This window comes from Pseudophryne corroboree (assembly GCF_028390025.1).
Source record: "Pseudophryne corroboree isolate aPseCor3 chromosome 3 unlocalized genomic scaffold, aPseCor3.hap2 SUPER_3_unloc_73, whole genome shotgun sequence".
NCBI lineage: Eukaryota > Metazoa > Chordata > Amphibia > Anura > Myobatrachidae > Pseudophryne > Pseudophryne corroboree.
Window position 1 is genome coordinate 434,455 of NW_026967567.1, and position 26,218 is coordinate 460,672.

Genomic DNA, 26,218 nt, shown 5'->3' on the forward strand with positions numbered 1-26,218 from the left:
CAGGCTGTCAGTACCTGTTTGCATTTACATTTAAGGGTCAACAGCATACCTGGACGCGAATGCCTCAAGGGTTACTGGATGCACCGTTATTTTAGCCAAGCCCTCCATGATAAATTGCAGAATTGGTCCCCAACACACAACTCAGTGCTTATTCAATATGTTGATGATTTGTTATTGTGTTCACAGACAGAGGAGGAATCCTGGGAAGACTCAGTGTCCCTGTTGACTTTCCTCACCTCCATGGGGTTGAAGGCCAGCAAAGCCAAATTGCAGCTGTCCCAGCAGAAAGTGCAGTATCTAGGTCACTGCCTCTCCCAAGGACAGCGCCATCTCCTACCATCACGCATCCAGGCCATACAGAATATGCCGCTGCCACTCACCCAAAAGCAGATACGCACCTTTCTAGGGATGACCTCTTTCTGTAGACATTGGATACCAGGATATGCTGCTATAGCACTACCTCTCCAGGAACTGGTAGCCATAAAAAAGCCTGATCCGGTCATCCATGATGACACCACACTACTAGCATTTCATCAGTTGAAGGAAGCCCTCACTGCCACCCCAGCCCTAGGCTTCCCATGTTACACTAAACCATTTTTTCTCTTTTATATAGAGCTCGACGGCTGTTCTGCAGGAGTACTAACTCAGAAAAATGGGGACTGTCACCACCCAGTGGGATATTACAGCACACAGCTGGATACAGTAGCTAGGGGTGTGGTTCCTTTTGTCGACAATGTTTAGGTCGACCACTATAGGTCAACAGTCACTAGGTTGACATGGATGGAAGGTCGACAGGGTTTCTAGGTCGACATGTGCTAGGTCGACAGGTCTAAAGGTCGACATGAGGATTTTTAAAAAAAAATTGTGTCGTTTTCTTCGGAAAGTGACCGGGATCCCAAATTAGTGCACCGCGCCCCCTCGCATGGCTCGCTTCGCTCGCCATGCTTCTGGCATGGTGCCTTCGCTCCGCTACCGCTTCGCTCGGCACACTTTACCGTTCCAATCATAGTCCACGTGGATCATTAAGTATGAAAATATATATATATATATAAAAAAAACTCATGTCGACCTTTATACCTGTCGACCTAGCACATGTCAAACTAGAAACCCTGTCGACCTTCCATCCATGTCGACCTAGTGACTGTTGACCTATAGTGGTCGACCTAGACACTGTGGATCTTCAGATTGGATCCCGTAGCTAGGGGGCTGCCGCAATGCTTGTGCACGGTGGCTGCAGCAGCTACACTTGTTGACAAGACAGCAGATATAGTTCTGGCACACACTCTACCTGAATGTCCCGCACGCAGTTGCTGCTTTATTAAATGGCTCAGCCACAAAGCACGTCACAGGGTCCAGGTTAACCAAATGGGAACTCGCGCTTCTTATGCCCCCTAACATAATATTGCAGCGCTGCACAACTTTGAATCCAGCAAATTTCCTCCCAGGTGTGACTGGATAGTCACAAAGTGGGGAGAAGGTAGATGATCATGATTGTGAAAAGCTGACCCAGACTTTATGCACTTCAAGACCAGACATAAGAGACACTGAGATACAGAATGCAGACCTGAACCTGTATGTTGATGGTAGCTGCCACCGCCAGAATGACATGGGCATTCTGACATCTGGATACGCCATAGTGGATGATACACGTCATTGAAGCACTCCCGCTTCCACCACCTCAGCCCAAAAAGCAGAACTCATAGCGTTGGGGAGGGCATGTTACTTGGTGTGAAACAGAATTGTTAACATTTATACTGACTTACAATATGCATTTGCCTTTCTGCACAATTTTCCCGCTATTTGGAAACTTAGACACATTTTAACATCAAATGGAACAGCGATCTCTCACGCAGAGATAGTTAAGTACCTCATGGAAGTGGTATTGCTACCAAAAGAGGTAGCAGTCATCAGATGTCAAGCTCACACAAGCCACTCAGACCCGGTGACAAAAGGAAATACCTATGCTGATGAAACAGCGAAAGCAGCAGCCTCAGTGGCAATAAACAATCATGGCTCCGTGCCAGAGATACGGAGTCTCATCTCGTTACAAATATTTTCACCTGTAACACTGGAAAATTAATGCATTTGTACCAATCTTGTTCAAAGCAGAAAATGTCCTCGTGGAAGAAGCTCAAAGGGTGTAATCCAGATTCCTCTGGTATCTGGAGGGACATGACAGGAAGGACCGGTAGCACCAAAAGCCATTCTACCAAGCCTGGCTGAGGCAGCCCATGGGCTCACTCATCTGGGAAAGGGAGGTATGGTAAAGACCCTCAGGACCTACTGGTCTGCCCCTGGTTTCTCATCCTATGCAGGTAAGAAAGCTCAATCATGCCTTATCTGTCTAAGAAAGAACCCAGTAAGACTGTCCCAGCACCAATTGCCCACATCCCGCATACCCAAGGACCTTTCCAGGCAATACAGATAGACTTCATCCAATTACCACCCTGTAGAAATTTCAAATATGTACTTGTTTGTGTTGACGTCTTCAGTGGTTGACCTGAGGCCTACCCAGCGGTAGCCTGCACAGCACATTTTACAGCTGAGAAGCTAGTACAGGAGTTTGTATCTAGATATGGTATTCCAGGGATCATTGAGTCAGATCAAGGCACACACTTCACGGGTAAGGTCTTCCAAGAGATGTGTAGGATCATGGGTAAAGAGTCCAAACTCCATTGTCCTTATGGACCCCAGGCAGCTGGACTCGTGGAGAGAGCTAATTATACCATAAAGAATAAACTTTCCAAGGTCATAGAAGAGACAAGCCTAAACTGGGTAGAGGCACTGCCCATCGTACTACACAGTATTAGAGTGACTCCCAAACCTCCACTCAGTCTGTCTCATTACGAGGTGTTATTTGGAAAACATCCCAACCTGATGATAGGCCCAGAAGAAAGCCACTCCACCCTACATGATCTAAACACAAAATATGTCCTAGACTTGCATGAACAATTCAAACAAATACACAAAGGACACATTTTCTCTAAAGGTGCTAATCAATTTCACTTGAAATGCCACGACGTGAAACCAGGAGAATTTGTAATGGTTAGAAATTTCTTATGCTCTGGTTCATTTGTGGACAGGTGGGAGGGACCATACCAAGTACTGTTGACCATGCCCACGGCAGTAAAGGTTGCAGAGAAATCGGCTTGGATACATGCATTGCATTGCAAGAAAGTGACTGAGGACGGGAAGAGCAGAGTCCCAGAAAAAGCCTTGCAGGCTCTGTTTGAGGAACCTCAGTAACCAGAGAATAAGAGATAATAAAAATGGCCTGGTTTGGTAAGATGTATGTTGATAATTATGTGGGATAGTCAGTGTTGCTAAACCCCAATCAGGTGAAGAAAAGATCCAGACGGGCCATCGAGATTGGAGTATCGGTTGTAAGCCTGGGAATAATTATATGGATGGGGGGATTATTGACTTACTACTTATTGACAAGGATGACTGAGGGCCCAGGGAAGGGTCAGTCTCTGATGACCTTTGAGGAGGTAATACATCCTTATCCTAGTTATGTACCTCTCATCACACCCCTAGACACTAGAAACGAGAGGAAGATAAAAGAGGCTAAAGAGGTATACCCAAATAGATGTCAGCAGCTACCCCCAATAGCCAGATGTATTTGTAAATATTGCAGACAGAACCCTGAGCAAAGATGTATAGATTGGTGCCACGATAACCCATTGCTCTTTGGAGGTGCACGCACAGTTAGAGCACCCATAGAACAGACCGAGTGCCACAAAATGGTAAATGTGTATAGATGTCTCTGTACCCACTGTGGAAGGATCCCACAGAATGATTACATAGTATGGTGTTATGAAGGTGAGGAGAGTAATCAGACACAACACTCAGACACACACCATGCACTCCATGATCAGGAATGGCACCCCGAGGAAGGAGAAAATAAGAATTAGATAAGTGACAACCCCTATGAGGGCCCAGTGAGAAAAGCTAGGGTATATGAGAGGAACACCTTTGTAGAACTGGCCCTAGCTGCCACCCATAGTAATGCATTCTGTGTAGTACCACCCAAACATGTGGGAGAAGCTTATAAGACCTGCTTTATATGTATTCCAATAACAATAGAAGAAATGCAGAAGATAGAATTGCTACCAGGGAAAAATATCACCTTTATAGACATAAACATGGAATCATTAGGGACCAACAACCCGGAAGATAAAACCGGGCGGTATCTCACCACCAGGTATAAGCTGGAGATCCAGACTAGTATATCTGAAAAGAACTGTTTGGATATTGTTGGTAAGCCACAGTTTGAGTCTTTAGGGGTTACCCCAAAGTGTACTTCCTTGGTAACAATAAGCAGCCCTAGAATTGATATATACATGCCCAGGGGCTTATTTTTAGTATGTGGGGATATTGCATATTCTTATTACCCAGCAGATCACATGGATATTTATTATTTAGGCAGACTCACTTTTGTAGCAGCTCACACAAACATAACTACTTTGGACTCTCACAGTAAAGAAAAAAGGTGTTTAGATCCTGATTGCCGATCAGACTTACCATTACTCAGCAAGGCACAATACTCAGCATTAGCCTTTTCACTCATAGGAGTCCCAGGACTCAGCCTGTATAACACAAGGGTGATAAATAGCATAGCTTGTGGATTGGCTAAAACCATAAATGCCACCAGTACGGCTATTGCTCCTAGAAATGAAGAACTCAGAGAAGTAAGAGATGGTATGATACAAATAGAGTAGCCATTGACTACCTGTTACTTAAAGCAGGAAGTGGTTGTGAACAATTTAAAGGAATGTGTTGTTTTATCATCTCAGATAATTATAATCCCATTGAAAAGGTTAAGTTGTTGCAATATATACAAGAACATATGACCCAATCGGCTGATTGGGACCCCTTCCGATGGATGGGAGCCAGAATTTAAAAAATGTACTTTACCAAATATTACACTGTTATGATAATAATTCTTATAATCTTTATCATTTATGTAACAATCAAATGCCTGCCTGTCCTTGGACGCTCGTGTGAAAAAATACTCACGGCCTGAAAAGAAGCCACGGAGCAAGCTTATGGTAATGACCCCAGTTACCTACACTGCAGTACCCCACACATAGCAATATAGTAGTATTATCACACATAGTAATATAGTAGTATTATCACACATAGTAATATAGTAGTATTATCACACATAGCAATATAGTAGTATTATCACACATAGCAATATAGTAGTATTATCACACATAGCAATATAGTAGTATTACCATCACACATAGTAATATAGTAGTATTATCATCACACATAGTAATATAGTAGTATTATCACACATAGCAATATAGTAGTATTATCACACATAGCAATATAGTAGTATTACCATCACACATAGTAATATAGTAGTATTATCATCACACATAGTAATATAGTAGTATTATCACACATAGCAATATAGTAGTATTATCACACATAGCAATATAGTAGTATTATCACACATAGTAATATAGTAGTATTATCATCACACATAGTAATATAGTAGTATTATCACACATAGCAATATAGTAGTATTATCACACATAGCAATATAGTAGTATTATCACACATAGTAATATTCCATAGACAAAAAACCTTACGGTTTCACAGGTCCCATTAAGGCTTCTTACACATGATCTGGCATTTCAGAAACCTGTTGTGACTCTTCCACTCAAACTCCAAAAAGCAATGAAATTCCGATTATTAAGGCTGACGCCTTAATGGACGTGTTCCTTGCGCAATACAGATATGGTATGCCATCACAGCCTATGGGTAAGTTTAGATTCAGCACTCTCACAGAGTGAGATTGCTGTCACTCACACAATGGTGGAGCTGCTAATTCACAGATTTGTGTGCTCATTGGAATACACACATGCAGTCTATGCAACTGAAGGTCTGAGCGGAAGACAAAGCTGCTCGGATGAGGTAAGAGTTGTTGATTGGAGGGAGAAGACAGAGCATTGTGGATGGGGAAACAGAAGTGTGTGGATCGAGGGAAGACTAAGTAGCATTGATGGGTGGGGACAAAGAAACACGGGATAATTCAGACTGCAGCGACCGCAGTCTAAATTAGTTTGTGGGGTGCGAATGCGCAATGGCCGCACTGTGCGTGCGTACCCGGGAGCCCAGTGAGGGGAGGGGGAGGGCCTGACATGCGGGGCGGACAAGCCCTGTGCTGGGCGTCACATCGCATGTTAGAGTAAATGATTGTAGATGTGCGAAATTTGGCACATCTACAATCAATTCTGAATTGATTGTAGATGGGGGGGGGGGTAAGACAGATGGGGGAAAGACAGTGGTACAGATGGTGGGGAGACAGCTGCGTGGATGGGTGGACAGTGCCGTGTGGATGAGGGGGAAAAAGCAGCACAGATGTGGGAGGGGTAAGAGCAGTATAGATGGAAAGAAACGGCATGGATGAGGAAGGCAGAGCAGCATGGATGAGGGGAATACAGTCCCAACATCGGAGGGGATAAGTATTTTTACCTCCCCTTGGGGGGTGGCAGCTAGGCCCAATCCTTGGGTGGGTTGGATAGGGAAACTCCCCCCCCCCCCCCCCCCCAATAGTGACCCACGAAACTTACCTTCAGGATGACAGCTATATGAATAGGGTAAGAGTGGTGTGGATAGGGGGTAGATTAAGCAGTAAGTATGGGAAGGGAGACAGAGCGGTGCGGATGGGGGAAATGGTGCAGATGGGTTGAAAACACTGGCACGGATGGGTAGAAAACTGGTGCAGATGGGAGAGAAGACAGTGTGCCCTGTACTGGAGGAGACAGAGTGACGTTGAAGAGGGAAACACTGAGCAGCACAGAGAGAAGGAAACGGTGATACAGACAAGGCACAGGTGGGGAAAGACAGATGGTGCAGATAAGTTAGTACAGACTAGCACAGATGGAAGAACACAGCAGTAGGGACTGGGGAAGACAGGGCAGCATGGGGGTGTATAGGGGAATTAAGTGTAGATGCATAGACCATAGATGGGGTATTATAGTTTTAGCAATTAACCAAGATGTTTGAGGGAGCTAAATCTGTAGACTAAATGAGATGGATGTATGGAGTGAGAAGGCTGTTGTAAAATGGTGGGATTGTTGTGATGACCGAATGGGATGGTTGTGGGCACTGTGTGGGATGGGAGCTCCACAACACTGCTCAGACCTTCAGTTGCATAGACTGCATGTGTGTATTCCAATGAGCACACAAATCTGTGAATTAGCAGCTCCACCATTGTGTGAGTGACAGCAATCTCACTCTGTGAGAGTGCTGAATCTAAACTTACCCACAGGCTGTGATGGCATACCATATCTGTATTGCGCAAGGAACACGTCCATTAAGGCGTCAGCCTTAATAATCGGAATTTCATTGCTTTTTGGAGTTTGAGTGGAAGAGTCACAACAGGTTTCTGAAATGCCAGATCATGTGTAAGAAGCCTTAATGGGACCTGTGAAACCGTAAGGTTTTTTGTCTATGGAATTTCATAGCTTTTTTTCAATTTATTTTTTGTAATTCAGAAATGTAAAATTTCACTGTAAGAATAAACATTTGATTTTTTTAAAATGTTTAACAATAACACACCCCTGGCAACAAGCATTTCCCCTGGCCACAAGCATTACAAACCCCTGACATGAGTATGACACCTGTCCCAGAGCATGAAATCCCTGGCAATGAGCAAGACAGCAAGCCTAAGAAACCCCAGGGAACGAGCATGACACACAGCGTGTAGAAGCTTTACTGTAGGGCATAATGTATCACGAGCATTAAAGTGTGGGGCATATGGTGCAGTGTGGGGCTTAATATGGTGAAATATTTTTTTTCCCTGTGGTGGCCAAGGTCTGTTGGTGCAGGGCCAAAAACTGGGGTGTAAGGTAGTCTTTTCTGGTGAGGTCATGCCCATTTTAATGAGCACACGCCCCTTGCCTGGAGCACAGCATTCTGCAGCTTTTACATTTCCACAATGGCGGAACAGCGAAAGAGACACAGACCACGGGCAGCATGAGAGAGAGAGAGAGAGAAAGACCAGGGGCAGCAAGAGAGAGACAGACAGACCAGGGGCAGCGAGAGAGACAGAGATACCAGGGCCAACGAGAGAGACAGAGACAGACAAAGGAAGTGGCGGAATTAGAGAATAGTGGGCCCAGGTGCAACAATATGCATTGGGCCCCTCTCCCTTACTAAAATTAGGGATCGCATGCACCACAAAAAAAACTAAGTGGGTGACTGAAGTAGGGTAGACAGGGAGATAGTATGCAAGTAAGGCAAGAGTGACAGATAGATAGTGGGTGACTGAGGCAGGGGTGACATGAACATAGTGGGTGACTGAGGCAGGGGTGACAAGTAGAGAGTAGATGACTGAGGCAAGGGTGACAGGTAGAGTTGGTGACTGAGGCAGGGGTGACAGGGAGATAGTGGGTGACTGAAGCAGGGGTGACAGGGAGATAGTGTGCGAGTAAGGCAGGAGTGACTGGTAGATAGTGGGTGACTGAGGCAGGGGTGACAAGGAGATAGTGGGTGACTGGTGAGGCCGGGATGACAAGTAGAGAGTAGATGACTGAGGCAGGGGTGACAGGGAGATAGTGGATGACTGAGGCAGAGCTGACAGGGATATAGTGGGTGACTGAGGCAGGGGTGACATGGACATAGTGGGTGACTGAGGCAGGGGTGACAAGTAGAGAGTAGATGACTGAGGCAGGGGTGGCAGGGAGATAGTGGGTGACTGAGGCCAGGGGGACAGGGAGATAGTGGGTGACTGAGGCAGGGGCGACAGGGAAATAGTGGGTGACTGAGGCAGGGATGACAGGGAAATAGTGGGTGACTGAGGCAGGAGAGACAAGGAGATAGTGGGTGACTGAGGCAGGGGTGACAGGGAGACAGTGGGTGACTGGGGTGGTCTTCTGTTGGCCGGACTCCTAACGATCAACATACTGGCGCCGGAATCCCGACCGCCGGCATACCGACATCTTTTCTCCCTCTTGGGGGTCCATGAGCGCCCTGGAGAAAGTATAGATAGCATGGCGAGCCACCGTGCGTGCAGCGTGGCGAGCCCACAAGGGGCTCATTTGCGCTTGCCCGGGTGTAGCAGGGTATGCTGGCGGCCGGGCTCCCGTCGACCAGCATACCGGCGCCGGAATCCCGACCGCCGGCATACCGACAGCTGGGCAAGCGCAAATGAGCCCCTTGCGGGCTCGCCATGCTGCGGGCACGGTGGCTCGCCACGCTATCTATACTTTGACTGAGACAGGGCTGACAGGGAGATAGTGGGTGACAGGTATAGAGTGACTAAGGCAGAGGTGCAGAAAGATGGCGGCCGCAGTGTGCGACCCTGTCCCAGTGGTTTCCCTCCCTGGCTCCCCACTCACCTCACCCTGTGATCCAGGCTCTCTCTTTGAGCAGTGCAGCAGGTGTGCGAGCACACCTCGGGAGGACATGAGAAGGCAGCAGCAGCACCCTCCACATATGGTACTCTCCGCGATGTAACGGTCAGGCCGGCCCTGTATATACACTCACATAGTAAAAGACAAACATATAGCAAAACATACATACACACATATGACAAAACACACAAACAGCTAAACACACATAGCAAAAATAAGATTTTACTCACCGGTAAATCTATTTCTCGTAGTCCGTAGTGGATGCTGGGGACTCCGTAAGGACCATAGGGAATAGACTGGCTCCGCAGGAGATAGGGCACTCTAGAAAAGAATTAGGTCTACTGGTGTTCACTGGCTCCTCCCCCTATGTCCATCCTCCAGACCTCAGTTAAGGAAACTGTGCCCGGACAAGCTAACATTACAAGGAAAGGATTTTGGAATCCAGGGTAAGACTCATACCAGCTACACCAATCACACCGTATAACTTGTGATAACCAAACCCAGTTAACAGTATGAACAATACAAAACATCAGATAACCTGATGTAACATAACATAACCCTTTGTTAAGCAATAACTATATACAGTATTGCAGAAGAAGTCCGCACTTGGGACGGGCGCCCAGCATCCACTACGGACTACGAGAAATAGATTCTTATTTTCTCTAATGTTCTAAGTGGATGCTGGGGACTCCGTAAGGACCATGTGGATTATACCAAAGCACCCAAACGGGCAGGAGAGTGCGGATGACTCTGCAGCACCGAATGAGCAAACTCAAGGTCTTCCTCAGCTAGGGTATCAAACCTGTAGAACTTTGCAAATGTGTTTGATCCCGACCAAGTAGCTGCTCGGTAAAGTTGTAATGCCAAGACCCCTCGGGCAGCTGCCCAAGAAGAAGCCCACCTTACTTGTGGAATGGGCCTTTACTGATTTCGGAGGCGGCAATCCAGCCGCAGAATGAGCCTGCTGAATCGTGTTACAGATCCAGCGAGCAATAGTCTGCTTTGAAGCAGGAGCACCCAACTTATTGGATGCATACAGGATAAACAGCGACTCCATTTTCCTGACCTTGGCCGTTCTGGTCACATAAATCTTCAAAGCCCGCACTACATCTAGTAACTCGGAATCCTCCAAGTCCCCTGTAGCCACAGGCACCACAATAGGTTGGTTCATATGAAATGATGACACCACCTTGGGCAGAAATTGTGGACGGGTCCGCAATTCTGCCCTGTCCATATGAAAAACCAGATAGGGGCTTTTATGTGACAAAGCCGCCAATTCCGACACATGCCTGGCTGAGGCCAGAGCCAGCAGCATAACCACCTTCCACGTGAGATATTTTAACTCCACAGTTTTTAGTGGTTCAAACCAGTGTGATTTTAGGAAACCCAACACCACGTTAAGATCCCAAGGTGCCACTGGAGGCACAAACGGGGGCTGTATATGCAGCACTCCCTTCACAAAGGTCTGAACTTCAGGAAGAGCTGCCAGTTATTTTTGAAAGAAAATGGATAGGGCCGAAATCTGGACCTTAATGGATCCCAATTTTAGGCCCAAAGACACTCCCGATTGTAGGAAATGAAGGAACCGGCCCAGCTGGAATTCCTCTGTAGGAGCCCTCCGGGCTTCACACCAAGCAACATATTTTCGCCATATACGGTGATAATGCTTAGACGTTACATCCTTCCGAGCCTTTATAAGCGTAGGAATAACCTCATCCGGAATCCCCTTTTCTGCTAGGATCCGGCGTTCAACCGCCATGCCGTCAAACGCAGCCGCGGTAAGTCTTGGAACAGACAGGGCCCCTGTTGTAACAGATCCTGTCTTAAGGGCAGAGACCATGGGTCCTCTGTGAGCATTTCTTGCAGATCCGGATACCAAACCCTTCTTGGCCAATCCGGAACAATGAGAATTGTTCTCACTCCTCTTCTTCTTATGATTCTCAGTACCTTGGGTATGAGAGGAAGAGGGGGAAACACATAAACCGACTGGAACACAAACAGTGTCACTAGTGCGTCCACAGCTATCGCCTGAGGGTCCCTTGACCTGGCGCAATACCGCTGTAACTTTTTGTTTAGACGGGACGCCATCATGTCCACTTGTGGCAGTTCCCACCGGTCTGTGACCTGTGTGAAGACTTCTGGATGAAGTACCCATTCTCCCGGGTGGAGGTCGTGTCTGCTGAGGAAGTCTGCTTCCCAGTTGTCCACTCCCGGGATAAACACTGCTGACAGTGCTCTTACATGATTCTCCTCCCAACGAAGAATCCTGGTGGCTTCTGTCATCGCCACCCTGCTCCTTGTGCCGCCTTGACGGTTTACATGAGCCACTGCAGTGATGTCTGATTGAATCAGCATCGATTTGTCTCGAAGCAGGTTTACTGCCTGACTTAGGGCGTTGTATATGGCCCTTATTTCTAGGATGTTTATGTGCAGACAAGTCTACTGACTTGACCACAGGCCTTGGAAATTTCTTCCCTGCGTGACTGCTCCCCACCCTCGGAGGCTCGCATCCATGGACACAAGGACCCAGTCCTGAATGCCGAATCTTCGGCCCTCGAGAAGGTGAGCACTCTGCAGCCACCACAGCAGAGACACCCTTGCCCTGGGGGATATCATCTGTAGATGTGATCATCTGTAGATGTGATCCGGACCACTTGTTCAACAGATCCCATTGAAAGGTCCTCGCATGGAACCTGCCGAAGGGAATGGCCTCGTATGATGCCACCATCTTTCCCAGGACTCGCGTGCATTGATGCACTGACACCTGTCTTTGTTTTAATAAGTCTCTGACTAAGGTCATGAGCTCATGAGCCTTCTCAGTCGGGAGATAAACCCTCTTCTGGTCTGTGTCCAGAATCATGCCCAGGAAGGGCAGACGAGTCGTAGGGATCAACTGCGACTTTGGGATATTCAGAACCCAGCCGTGTTGCTGTAACACCTCCTGAGAGCGTTCTACACTGATCAGCAACTGTTCCCTGGACCTCGCCTTTATAAGGAGATCGTCCAAGTACGGGATAATTGTGATTCCTTGCTTTCGCAGGATCACCATCATTTCTGCCATTACCTTGGTAAATATTCTCGGTGCCATGGAGAGACCAAACGGCAACGTCTGGAATTGGTAGTGACAATCCTGTACCACCAACCTGAGGTATTCCTGATGAGGTGGATAAATCGGGACATGCAGGTAAGCATCCTTTATGTCCAGCGACACCATAAAATCCCCTTCTTCCAGGCTCGCAATGACTGCTCTCAGCGATTCCATCTTGAACTTGAACCTTTTCAGGTAAACGTTCAGGGATTTTAAGTTCAAAATGGGCCTGACCAAACCGTCCGGTTTCGGTACCACAAACATTGTGGAATAATACCCTCTCCCCCGTTGAAGGGGGGGGGGGAATCCACCACCACCTGCTGGAGATACAATTTGTGAATCGCAGTTACCACCAACTCCCTTTCTATGGGGGACGTTGGCAGAGCCGATTTGAGGAAGCGGCGAGGGGGTATCTCTTCAAATTCCAGCCTGTACCCCTGGGATACTATCTGTATAACCCAGGGATCCGCCTGTGAGCGAACCCACTGGTGGCTGAAATTTCGGAGACGCGCCCCCACCGACCCTGGCTCCACCTGTGGAGCCCCAGCGTCATGCGGTGGACTTAGTTGAAGCCGGGGAGGACTTCTGTTCCTGGGAACTAGCTGTGTTATGCAGCTTCCTTCCTCTACCCTTGCCTCTGGCAAGAAAGGACGCACCTCGGACTTTCTTACCCTTCTGTGAACGAAAGGACTGCATTTGATAATACGGTGCTTTCTTAGGTTGTGATGGAATAAATGGTAGAAAATTTGACTTTCCAGCCGTAGCTGTGGCCACTAGGTCCGACAGACCTTCCCCAAATAATTCCACACCCTTGTAAGGCAAAACCTCCATGTGCCGCTTAGAGTCGGCATCACCTGTCCATTGTCGAGTCAACAGGCCCCTTCTGGCTGAAATCGACATAGCATTTATCCTAGAGCTCAGCATGGCAATGTCCCTCTGAGCATCCCTCATATACAGGACAGTGTCTTTTATATGCCCCAGTGTCAGTAATATAGTATCCTTGTCCAGGGTTTCCATCTCTTCAGATAACATATCTGCCCATGCTGCTACAGCACTACACATCCATGCCGACGCAATGGCCGGTCTAAGCACGGTACCCGAATGTGTGTATATGGACCTTAGGATAGCTTCCTGCTTTCTATCTGCAGGATCTTTTAAGGCTGCCGTATCCTGTGACGGTAGGGCCACCTGTTTAGACAAGCGTGTCAACGCTTTGTCTACCCTCGGGGCGGATTCCCAGCGTAACCTGTCCGATGGCGGGAAGGGGTACGCCATTAGCATCCTTTTGGGGATCAGCAGTTTCTTATCTGGTGATTCCCACGATTTCTCACATAACTCATTTAATTCATGAGACGGGGGAAAGGTCACCACTTGTCTCTTTTCCCCAAACATATTATCTCTCTTCTCAGGGACAGGGCTTTCCTCAGAGATGTGTAACACCTCCTTCATAGCTATAATCATATATCTTATAGCTTTGGCCATTTTAGGTTGTAATCTGGCCTCCTCATCATCGACGCTAGAGTCAGACTCCATGTCGATATCTGTGTCAACAACCTGGGATAGTGGACGCTTTTGAGACCCTGACGGCCCCTGCGTAGCAAGATCAGACTGTCCCAAGGCTTCTGCTTTATCTAGCCTTTTATGCAAGGAATTAACATTCTCATTTAAAACCTTCCACATATCCATCGAATCCGGTGTCGGCACCGGCTGCGGCGACACCACACTCATTTCCTCCCGCTCCGCCTCCGCATAGCCTTCCTCGTCAAACATGTCGACACACGCGTACCGACACACCATACACACAGAGGAAGCTCTTTTGAAGACAATTCCCCCACCAGGCCCCTCGGAGAGACAGAGAGAGAGTTTGCCAGCACACACCCCAGCGCTATATGACCCAGGAAAAAACACAGTAACTCAGTGTTTACCCAGTAGCTGCTGTATTATCTGTTTTGCGCCTAAATTTATGTGCCCCCCCCTCTTTTTTCACCCCTCTACCGTGATTCTGCAGGGGAGAGTCTGGGGAGCTTCCTTCCAGCGGAGCTGTGAAGAGAAAATTACGCTGGTGAGTGCTGAGGAAGAAGCCCCGCCCCTTCTTGGCGGCTTTCTGTCCCGCGATTTTGTGTGAAAAAAATGGCGGGGGCTCATGCAGACATACAGTGCCTACCTGTATGTCTGCTTACTTTTGCCAAAGGTACCTTATTGCTGCCCAGGGCGCCCCCCCCCCCTGCGCCCTGCACCCTACAGTGACCGGAGTGTGTGGTGTGCTGTGGGAGCAATGGCGCACAGCTGCAGTGCTGTGCGCTACCTTGTTTGAAGACTGAAGTCTTCTGCCGCCGATTTCTTCATCTACGCCGTGCTTCTTGCTTCTGGCTCTGCGACGGGGATGTCGGCGTGGCTCTGGGTACGGACCGCCAATGGTTAGTACCTGTGTTCGATCCCTCTGGAGCTAATGGTGTCCAGTAGCCTAAGAAGCGCCCTTCTCGTTCGGGCACAGATTCTAACTGAGGTCTGGAGGAGGGACATAGAGGGAGGAGCCAGTGCACACCAGTAGACCTAATTCTTTTCTAGAGTGCCCTATCTCCTGCGGAGCCCGTCTATTCCCCATGGTCCTTACGAAGTCCCCAGATCCACTTAGGACGTTAGAGAAAATGGATTTTAATACCTACCGGTAAATCCTTTTCTCATAGTCCGTAGAGGATGCTGGGAACTCCAAAAGGACCATGGGGTATAGACGGGATCCGCAGGAGACATGGGCACTTTAAGACTTCAAATGGGTGTGAACTGGCTCCTCCCTCTATGCTCCTCCTCCAGACCTCAGTTATAGGAACTGTGCCCAGGGAGACGGACATTTTGAGGAAACGGATTTTTGTTAACTAAGGGTGAGATACATACCAGCTCACACCACAACACAACGTACAACATGGCTTTTAACCAAATACCAGTTAACGGAATGAACCAAAATCAGCAACAGGCTGATCACAACTGAAACACAACTTTTGTGTAACATAAGCAATAACTATAGCAAGAACTGCAGATAGTGGAGGTCATTCCGAGTTGTACGCTAGCAAGCTGCTTTTAGCAGCATTGCACACGCTAAGCCGCCGCCTACTGGGAGTGAATCTTAGCTTCTTAGAATTGCGAACGACGGATTCGCAATATTACGATTAGCACACTTCTTAGCAGTTTCTGAGTAGCTCGAGACTTACTCTGCCATTGCGATCAGTTCAGTCAGTATCGTACCTGTTTGACGTCACAAATACGCCCAGCGTTCGCCCAGGCACTCCCCCGTTTCTCCAGCCACTCCCGCGTTTTTCAAAAATACGTCAGCGTTTTTTCACACACACCCATAAAACGCTCAGTTTCCGCCCAGTAACACCCACTTCCTGTCAATCACACTCCGATCATCAGAACGAAGAAAAATCCTCGTAATGCCGTGAGTAAAATACCTAACTGCATAGCAAAATTACTTGGCGCAGTCGCACTGCGGACATTGCGCATGCGCGTTAGCGACTGATCGCTCCGTTGCGGAAAAAAAACAACGAGCGATCAACTCGGAATGACCCCCAGAGTCCGCACTGGGACGGGCGCCCAGCATGCTCTATGGACTAAGAGAAAAGGATTTACCGGTAGGTATTAAAATCCTATTTTCTCCTATGTCCTAGAGGATGCTGGGGACTCCAAAAGGACCATGGGGATTATACCAAAGCTCCAGAACGGGCGGGAGAGTGCGGATGACTCTGCAGCACCGATTGAGCAAACACGAGGTCCTCATCAGCCAGGGTATCAAACTTGTAGAATTTTGCAAAAGTATTTGAACCCGACCAAGTAGCTACTCGGCAAAGCTATAACGCCGAGACCCCTCGGGCAGCCGCCCAAGATGAGCCCACCTTTCTGGTATGATTTGGGATGGTCAGCGCGCTCTGGGGGGGATATAAGGGAAAAATGGGAATATAGGGTATTGCGGGAAGGGAGTTCTGCCACTTCCTGGTTCGCGCACCATTACCATTTACAGCTTCCCTTCTCCGGCTGGAGAAGGTGACACAGCGGCATTCACCACAGACAGCGCGCTCACGTGACATCGCACGTGACGCGCGAACCAGGAAGTGGCAGAACGGGACCCGGGAACGGAGGAGACCGGCTGCTGCAGGAGAAGCGCGCGGACTGAAGGAGAAGGAAGACGCAGCGGACTGAAGGAGACGGAGGACGCGGACACAGAGGACCAGGCCTGAGGTTGTGGAAGGAAGAGACGCGGTCACCGGCGGCAGGTAGTTACCTGCCCCCGGCGGTAAGTGTAAGACACACAGCCTATGACCACACAACCCAGAGCCGCACATGAGAGGGGACTGACAGGCGGGACGCCGCACTAGTCATACCCCAAACATTCAAATAGGACGCAGTTCAGAGGGCACATAGGCATCCACCACACCTATGGTAAAGGTGACCCACAGGGTACACCTGACATTTACCTGAGCTGGGGTCCAATCGGTATACCAATAGGAAGGTATACCTTGCAACGGGTAGTCTGCAGGACACACCTGACAGTGGTGAAGGAACTGTGGGACAAGGACCAAACACAATATTGAAATTAGGATGCTGACCTAATCATATCTAATTTACAAATAAAGAGTTCAGATAGAAACCATATCAGATTGATCATTGGTGCAAAACCTACAATCAGACGCAAACAGTCAACACAATCACTTATCCAAGTACCACTCCCATCCCGCAATACCCTATATTCCCATTTTTGCCTTATATCCCCCCCAGAGCGCGCTGACCATCCCAAATCATACAAGTCAATAGGAGGTGGGACGCCTCCAGGTCCAGCAGCACTCATAGCAGCTTTTTTCCTATTGTGAGCGCAGCCTCCATCCTAATTCACCTTTCTGGTAGAATGGCCCTTCACCGATTTCGGTAACGGCAATCCATCCATAGAATGCGCATGCTGAATCGTATTACATATCCAACGTGCAATAGTCTGTTTAGAAGCAGGAGCCCCAATCTTGTTGGGAGCATACAGGACAAACAGTGGCTCTGTTTTCCTAATACGAGCTATTCTGGCGACATAAATCTTTAAAGCTCTGACTACATCGAGAGAATTTGAATCAGCCAAAGCTTCAGTAGCCACAAGCACCACAATAGGTTGGTTCATGTGAAATGAAGAAACCACCTTTGGTAGAAATTGTTGACGAGTTCGTAATTCCGCTCTATCCACATGGCAGATCAAATAGGGACTCTTGTGAGACAAGGCCACTAATTCTTGCGGATGCCAAGGCCAATAGCATGACCACTTTCCAAGTGAGGAATTTTAACTCAACCTTCTGTAAAGGTTCAAACCAATGTGACATAAGGAACTGCAACACCACGTTAAGGTCCCATGGTGCCACCGGGGGCACAAATGGAGGTTGGATGTGCAGCACACCCTTCACGAAAGTCTGAACTTCCGGAAGGGAGGCCAATTCTTTTTGAAAGGAAATCGATAAGGCCGAAATATGGACTTTAATGGAGCCCAACTTTAGGCCCGCATCCACACTGGCCTGCAAAAAATGTAGAAAACGACCCAGCTAAAATTCTTCCGTAAGAGCCTTCTTGGCTTCACACCAAGACACGTATTTTCTCCAAATACAGTGATAATGCTTCGTCGTTACCTCCTTTCTTGATTTAAGCAGTGTAGGGATGACTTCACCGGGAATACCCTTCCGGGCTAAGATCTGGCGTTCAACCGCCATGCCGTCAAACGCAACCGGCCCTTGCTGTAACAGATCCTCTCTTAGAGGAAGAGGCCAGGGATCTGCTATGAGCAGTTCCTGAAGATCCGGATACCAGGCCCTCCGTGGCCAATCTGGAACAAAGAGTATCGCCTGAACCCCTGTTCTTCTTATGAGGCTTATCACCTTTGGAATGAGTGGCAGTGGAGGAAACACATAGACCGACTGAAACACCCAGGGCGTCACCAGGGCGTCCACCGCACTGGCTTAAGGGTCCCTCGACCTGGAACAATATCTCTGAAGTTTCTTGTTGAGGCGAGACGCCATCATGTCTATTTGAGGAATTCCCCAATGACTTGTCACTTCTGCAAAGACCTCTTGATGAAGACCCCACTCTCCAGATGGAGATCGTGTCTGCTGAGGAAATCTGCTTCCCAGTTGTCCATGCCTCGAATGAAGACCGCCGAGAGAGCGCCTGTATGTTTTTCCGCCCAGCGGAGAACTCTTGTGGCCTCCGCCATCGCTGCTCTGCTTCTTGTTCCGCCTTGGTGGTTTATGTACGCCACTGCTGTTATGTTGTCCAACAGGAGATGTTCCGCTTGTAGAAGGCCGTTGTAGATGGCTCTTAATTCCAGAATGTTTATGTGCAGACAAGCTTCCTGGCTTGACCATTTTCCATGGAAAATTTCCCTCTGTGTGACCGCTCCCCAGCCTCGGAGACTTGCATCCGTGGTCACCAGGATCCAATCCTGGATCCCGAACCTGCGTCCCCCTAGGAGGTGAGAACTTTGGAGCCACCACAGGAGAGAAACTCTGGTCCTGGAAGATAGGCTTGTTTTCCAGTGCATGTGCAGGTGAGACCCGGACCACTTGTCCAACAGGTTCCACTGAAACACCCTGGCATGGAACCTGCCAAACGGAATGGCCTCGTAGGCCGCCACCATCTTCCCCAGCACCTGAGTACATTGATGAATCGACACTCTTGCCGGTTTCAGAATCCCTTTGACCATGTTCTGGATTTCCAGAGCTTTTTCCACCGGGAGAAAAACTCTCTGCAGGTCCGTGTCCAGAATCATGCCCAAGAATGACAGCCGTGTTGTCAGAACCAACTGTGACTTTGGCAAATTCAGGAGCCAACCATGTTGTTGCAGCACTGTCAGGGAGAGCGCAACATTTCTTAGTAACTGCTCCTTTGATCTCGCCTTTATCAGGAGATCGTCCAAGTACGGGATAATTGTGACACCGTGCTTTCGCAGGAGCACCATCATTTCCGCCATTACTTTAGTGAAAATCCTCGGAGCCATGGAAAGCCCAAACGGCAACGTTTGAAATTGGTAATGACAATCCTGAACAGCAAACCTCAGGTAAGATTGATGTGGAGGATATATGTGGACATGTAGGTTAACATCGACTGACACCATAAAATCCCCCCTTCCAGACTGGATATCACTGCTCGGAGAGATTCCATTTTGAATTTGAATCTTTCAAATACAGATTGAGGGATTTTAAGTTCAGAATCGGTCTGACCGAGCCATCCGGCTTTGGGACCACGAACAGGCGTGAATAAAACCCTTCTCCCCGTTGTGACGGGGGTACCGCGACAATGACTTGTTGTTGACATAGCTTTTGTATTGCAGCGCACACTACTTCCCTTTCCAGAAGAGAAGCTGGCAAGACCGATTTGAAAAATCGGTGAGGGGGCACGTCTTGAAACTCCAGTTTGTACCCTTGGGTCACAATTTCCAGCACCCAAGGATCCATGCCTGAGTGAGCCCAGATCCGACTGAAGAGCTGAAGACGTGCCCCCACTGGTGTGGACTCCCGCAGCGAATCCCCAGCGTCATGCGGTGGACTTGGTAAAAGCCAGGGAGGACTTCTGCTCCTGGGGGCTTGCCACAGCCGGCAATCTTTTTCCCCTTCCCTTACCTCTAGCGGCAAGGAAGGAGGACCCTCGTCCTTTTTTGAATTTATTAGACCGAAAGGACTGCATCTGATACTGAGGCGTTTTCTTTTGCTGTGGAGGGACAAAAGGTAGAAAAGATGACTTACCCGCAGTAGCTGTAGATACCAGGTCCGCGAGGCCTTCACTAAACAAAACGCCACCTTTATAGGGCAGAGCCTACATAGCCTTTTTAGAGTCAGCATCACCATTCCATTGATGAGTCCACAACGCTCTCCTAGCTGAGATTGCCATGGCATTGGCCCTTGATCCCAAGAGGCCAATATCTCTTGCAGCCTCCTTTAAATAGACCGCTGCGTCCCTAATATGACCCAGCTTCAAATGCACGCTATCCCTATCCATGGTGTCTATTTCAGATGACAAGGTATCTGCCCACTTTTCAATAGCGCTACTCACCAATGCCGATGCCACGGCCGGCCTGAGCAGCATACCCATAGTGACATAAATAGATTTCAAGGTAGTTTCCTGCTTACGATCCGCAGGATCCTTTAGGGCTGCAGTGTCAGGGGACGGTAGCACCACCTTCTTGGACAACCGTGCTAGAGCTTTGTTGACTCCCACCTTATCCTATCCTCAGAGGGAAAAGTATATGCCATAGAAATTCTCTTGGGAATCAGTAACTTTTTGTCAGGAGTTTCCCAAGCCCTTTCAAAAAGAGAGTGTTCAGTTCATGAGAGGGAGGAAACGTTACCTCAGGTTTCTTTCCCTTATACATACAGACCCTTGTCTCAGGGATATGTAATACGTCCCTTATTGCCACAATCATGTACTGAATGCTCTTAGCCAGTTTAGGATTCAATTTGACATCACTATAGTCGACACTGGAGTCCGAATCCGTGGCGGTATCTGTGTCTGCTATCTGGGTAAACGATCGTTTCTGTGACCCCGAGGGGGTCTGAGTTTGTGACAAAACATCTCCCATTGATTGTCTCCATGCTTGGTTCTGAGACTCAGATTTATCTAATCTTTTATGCAACAAAGCCACACATGCATTTAAGACACTCCAGATATCTACCCAATCAGCAGTCGGCGGTGCGGACAGATTTACTCCCACATTCTGTTCCGCCCCCACACCAGCTTCCTCCTGGGAAGAGCATTCAGCCTCAGACATGTCGACACACACGTACCGAGACCCACTAACACACTGGGCTATAGGGGACAGACCCACAGTAAGGTCCTTCAGAGAGAAAGTATGCCAGCTGACGACCAGCGCCTCACCCGGTCTGAAGGAATATACAATGTCCCAGACCTAGCAGCGCTTTTATATATAAATATATACAACACCAAATTTGCTGTGCACCGCCCCTGTTTTTGCACCCTGTTACTTGTGACAGAAGTGAAGGGCCATGACCAGCGTCTCTGCAGCTTGCTGTGAAGAGAAAATGGCGCTGATTAGAGCTGGAGGACGAAGCCCCGCCCCCTAAATGGCGCGCTAGTGTCCCCCTTTTATTTATACTGGCGGGGGTCTGTATACAGTGCCTATGCACTGTATACTGCTGTGCCTGTCCTTAAAAGAGGTTTAATTGCTGCCCAGGGCGCCCCCCCTGCGCCCTGCACCCATGTAGTGCCGCTTGTGTGTGGGAGGAATGGCGTGCAGCGTGACCGCTGCGTGATACCTCCGAAGATCTGAAGTCTTCTGCCGCCTTCACTGAAGTCTTCTTTGCTTCTGTTACTCACCCGGCTTCTTTCTTCAGGCTCTGTGAGGGGGACGGCGGCGCGGCTCCACGATGCAGGGAGCCTGTTGCCAATAGCGCTCCCTGAAAATAATAAACCTAACAAAAGTCTTTTCTAGAGAAACTCTGTAGAGTTCCCCTAGTGTGTGTCCAGTCTCTCTGGGTACAGAATCTAACTGAGGCATAGAGGGAGGAGCCAGTTCACACCCATTTAAAGTCTTAAAGTGCCCATGTCTCCTGCGGATCCCGTCTATACCCCATGGTCCTTTTGGAGTCCTCAGCATCCTCTAGGACATATGAGAGAGAGAGAGAGAGATAAATACTTACCATCTCTCCTCGCTGGCAGTCAGGCTCCTCGTGGTGGCAGATCCCGGGCAGCTGCTGGGAAGAAGGAGGAGGAGGGAGGGGGACAGGAGCCGCTGCAGCGCTATGTAATTGGTAGTAGACCACTGCAGCAGTCCCCTCTCCTTCCGTATTGGCTGGCCGCCGCTGTGAATGCTGGGATGAGGGAAGCGCATCCCAGCATTCACAGCAGCGCCGGGCAGCCAATGCTGAAGGAGAGGGGACTGCTGCAGCGGCACTACTACCAATGGCACACACGTAGTTACGGCGCTGCTGTACATCCCTACATCCGTATACTGCCGCTCTCATACATCCGTACACTGCCGCTCTCATACATCCGTACACTGCATCTCTCATACATCCACACACTGACGTTCTCATACATCCGTACACTGACTCTCTCATACATCCGCACGCTGACGCTCTCATGCATCCGCACGCTGACGCTCTCATGCATCCGCACGCTGACGCTCTCATGCATCCGTACACTGCATCTCTCATACATCCACACACTGACGTTCTCATACATCCGCACGCTGACTCTCTCATACATCCGCACGCTGACTCTCTCATACATCCGCACGCTGACGCTCTCATACATCCGCACGCTGACGCTCTCATACATCCGCACGCTGACGCTCTCATACATCCGCACGCTGACGCTCTCATACATCCGCACGCTGACGCTCTCATACATCCGCACGCTGACGCTCTCATACATCCGCACGCTGACGCTCTCATACATCCGCACGCTGACGCTCTCATACATCCGCACGCTGACGCTCTCATACATCCGCACGCTGACGCTCTTACATTCATACAGCCGCTCACTGACGCTCTCATACATCCGCATACTGACGCTCTCATACGTCCGCACTGACGCTCTCATACGTCCGCACTGACGCTCTCATACGTCCGCACCCTGACGCACTCATACGTCCGCACACTGACGCACTCATACGTCCGCACACTGACGCACTCATACGTCCGCACACTGACGCACTCATACGTCCGCACACTGACGCTCTCATACGTCCGCACACTGACGCTCTCATACGTCCGCACACTGACGCTCTCATACGTCCGCACACTGACGCTCTCATACGTCCGCACACTGATGCTCTCATACATCCGTACGTTGACGCTCTCATACATCCGTACGTTGACGCTCTCATACATCCGTACGTTGACGCTCTCATACATCCGTACGTTGACGCTCTCATACATCCGTACGTTGACGCTCTCATACATCCGTACGTTGACGCTCTCATACATCCGCACGCTGACGCTCTCAAACAACCGCACGCTGATGCTCTTACATTCATACATCCGCACACTGACGCTCTCATACGTCCGCTCACTGACGCTCTCATACGTCCGCTCACTGACGCTCTCATACGTCCGCTCACTGACGCTCTCATACGTCCGCTCACTGACGCTCTCATACGTCCGCTCACTGACGCTCTCATACGTCCGCTCACTGACGCTCTCATACGTCCGCTCACTGACGCTCTCATACGTCCGCTCACTGACGCTCTCATACGTCCGCTCACTGACGCTCTCATACGTCCGCTCACTGACGCTCTCATACGTCCGCTCACTGACGCTCTCATACGTCCGCACACTGACGCTCTCATACATCCTTACCCTGACGCTCTCATACATCCTTACCCTGACGCTCTCATACATCCTTACCTGACGCTCTCATACATCCGTACGTTGACGCTCTCATACATCCGCACGCTGACGCTCTCAAACAACCGCGCACTGATGCTCTTACATTCATACATCCGCTCACTGACGCTCTCATACGTCCGCACACTGACGCTCTCATACGTCCGCACACTGACGCTCTCATACATCCTTACCCTGACGCTCTCATACATCCTTACCCTGACGCTCTCATACATCCTTACCTGACGCTCTCATACATCCGTACGTTGACGCTCTCATACATCCGCACGCTGACGCTCTCAAACAACCGCGCACTGATGCTCTTACATTCATACATCCGCACACTGACGCTCTCATACGTCCTCTCACTGACGCTCTCATACGTCCGCTCACTGACGCTCTCATACGTCCGCTCACTGACGCTCTCATACGTCCGCTCACTGACGCTCTCATACGTCCGCTCACTGACGCTCTCATACGTCCGCTCACTGACGCTCTCATACGTCCGCACACTGACGCTCTCATACGTCCGCACACTGACGCTCTCATACGTCCGCACACTGACGCTCTCATACGTCCGCACACTGACGCTCTCATACGTCCGCACACTGACGCTCTCATACGTCCGCACACTGACGCTCTCATACCGCCGCACACTGACGCTCTCATACGTCCGCACACTGACGCTCTCATACGTCCGCACACTGACGCTCTCATACGTCCAAACACTGACGCTCTCATACCGCCGCACACTGACGCTCTCATACCGCCGCACACTGACGCTCTCATACCGCCGCACACTGACGCTCTCATACCGCCGCACACTGACGCTCTCATACTGCCACTCTCATACGTCCGCACACTGGTGCACTTATACATACGTACTCTGACGCAATCATACATCCGCATATACCTATACCCATATATGCACACAGCCGTACATTTATACACATATATATATATATATATATATATATACACACACACACAGCTGTACAAATATACAGTCACACACTTATACACACAGCCACACACTTATACCCATATATGCACACAGCCACACACCTATACACACAGCCACACACCTATACCCATATATACACACAGCCACACACTTATACACATATATACTCACAGCCACACACTTATACACATATATACTCACAGCCACACACTTATACACATATATACCATACTTGCCTACCTGACCCTCTCCATGAGGGAGAAAATGCTCTGTTCTGGACTTTCCTGGTAATGTATGATTGCCATCACCTGTGGTGAAACAGCTTTCTTATCAATTAACTAGCTCACCACAGGTGATGGCAATCATACATTACCAGAAAAGTCCAGGAACAGAGCATTTTCTCCCTCATGGAGAGGGTCAGGTAGGCAAGTATGATATATACTCACAGTCACACACTTATACACATATATACTCACACCCACACACTTATACACATATATACTCACAGCCACACACTTATACACATATATACTCACAGCCACACACTTATACACATATATACTCACACCCACACACTTATACATACATGTTCACTTATAGATGGTGCCTCCCTTACCTTAACACATCACAATTACATGGCAGCATATCACAATGTTCAGTATTGCAGCTCAGAGCCATTCCTCCCCTCAGTTTCCCACATTGCAGGAAGGCAGCAGTGACCCGTGTAGCCACGCCCCCTGATCGGACTCCTCTGTAGTTTCACTTTCAGCTGTGCTGACACTGACAGTAGTATGCCGTGCTGCTCTGCCTGCCCAGATGGCCCTAGGATTTCCCCATGCCCTAGGGCCAGGACTCTGGAGCATATGACGGGCGCTGACAGTGGGCATGTGTCCTGTGCCTCCTGCCCGGCACTCGCACCATAGTAACCCACCCACACCCAAAATACTGTCATCAGCAGGGGGCAGTACAGGTGGCCGGTGCCCTCCCGACTCTTGGAGCACATTGGTGTCAGGTAGAGGAGGAGCATAGAGCGGGAGATAGGGTCACAGAGGATCCCCAGTAGCTGCTGGTAACCTCCGATTCTCATGCCCCCGCAGGTAGTGGAAGCCAGTCACTGCAGATCCAGCGGGTTATACAGATCAGGCTACCCGCAGGCGAACTGCAGTCTTTGCACCGGGCCCAGCGAGCGCATGAATCACTAGTGCACAGCGCTGCTGGGAGCCCGGCCCGGGATCACTCTGCCGAGGTTGTCACCACTGAGAGGCAATCGTGATGGGGACAGGCAGGGGCGACTAGCTGCCCGCTCTGTCTTCCTGTCACATGTGCAGCAGTAACAGGGCGGCCGGCCGGGCAGCAATGTACACAGTCACATAGAGTAGAAGAGCACATTTGAATTTGCCGCCCCATCTGGCATTGCGGCACACACATGAATAAA

At 49.2% G+C, this 26,218-nt stretch overlaps 1 long non-coding RNA gene across 1 annotated transcript; it reads right to left on the reverse strand.

Moving 5' to 3' along the window:
- Window positions 1-9,163: 9,163 nt before the first annotated feature.
- On the reverse strand, window positions 9,164-25,895 carry LOC134984683 (uncharacterized). Its single transcript, XR_010191765.1, has 3 exons — window positions 25,400-25,895; window positions 22,131-22,184; window positions 9,164-9,491 (listed from the first exon to the last, which is right to left on the reverse strand). It is a non-coding gene; the product is annotated as an uncharacterized LOC134984683 (long non-coding RNA).
- Between the last annotated feature and the right edge of the window lie 323 nt (window positions 25,896-26,218).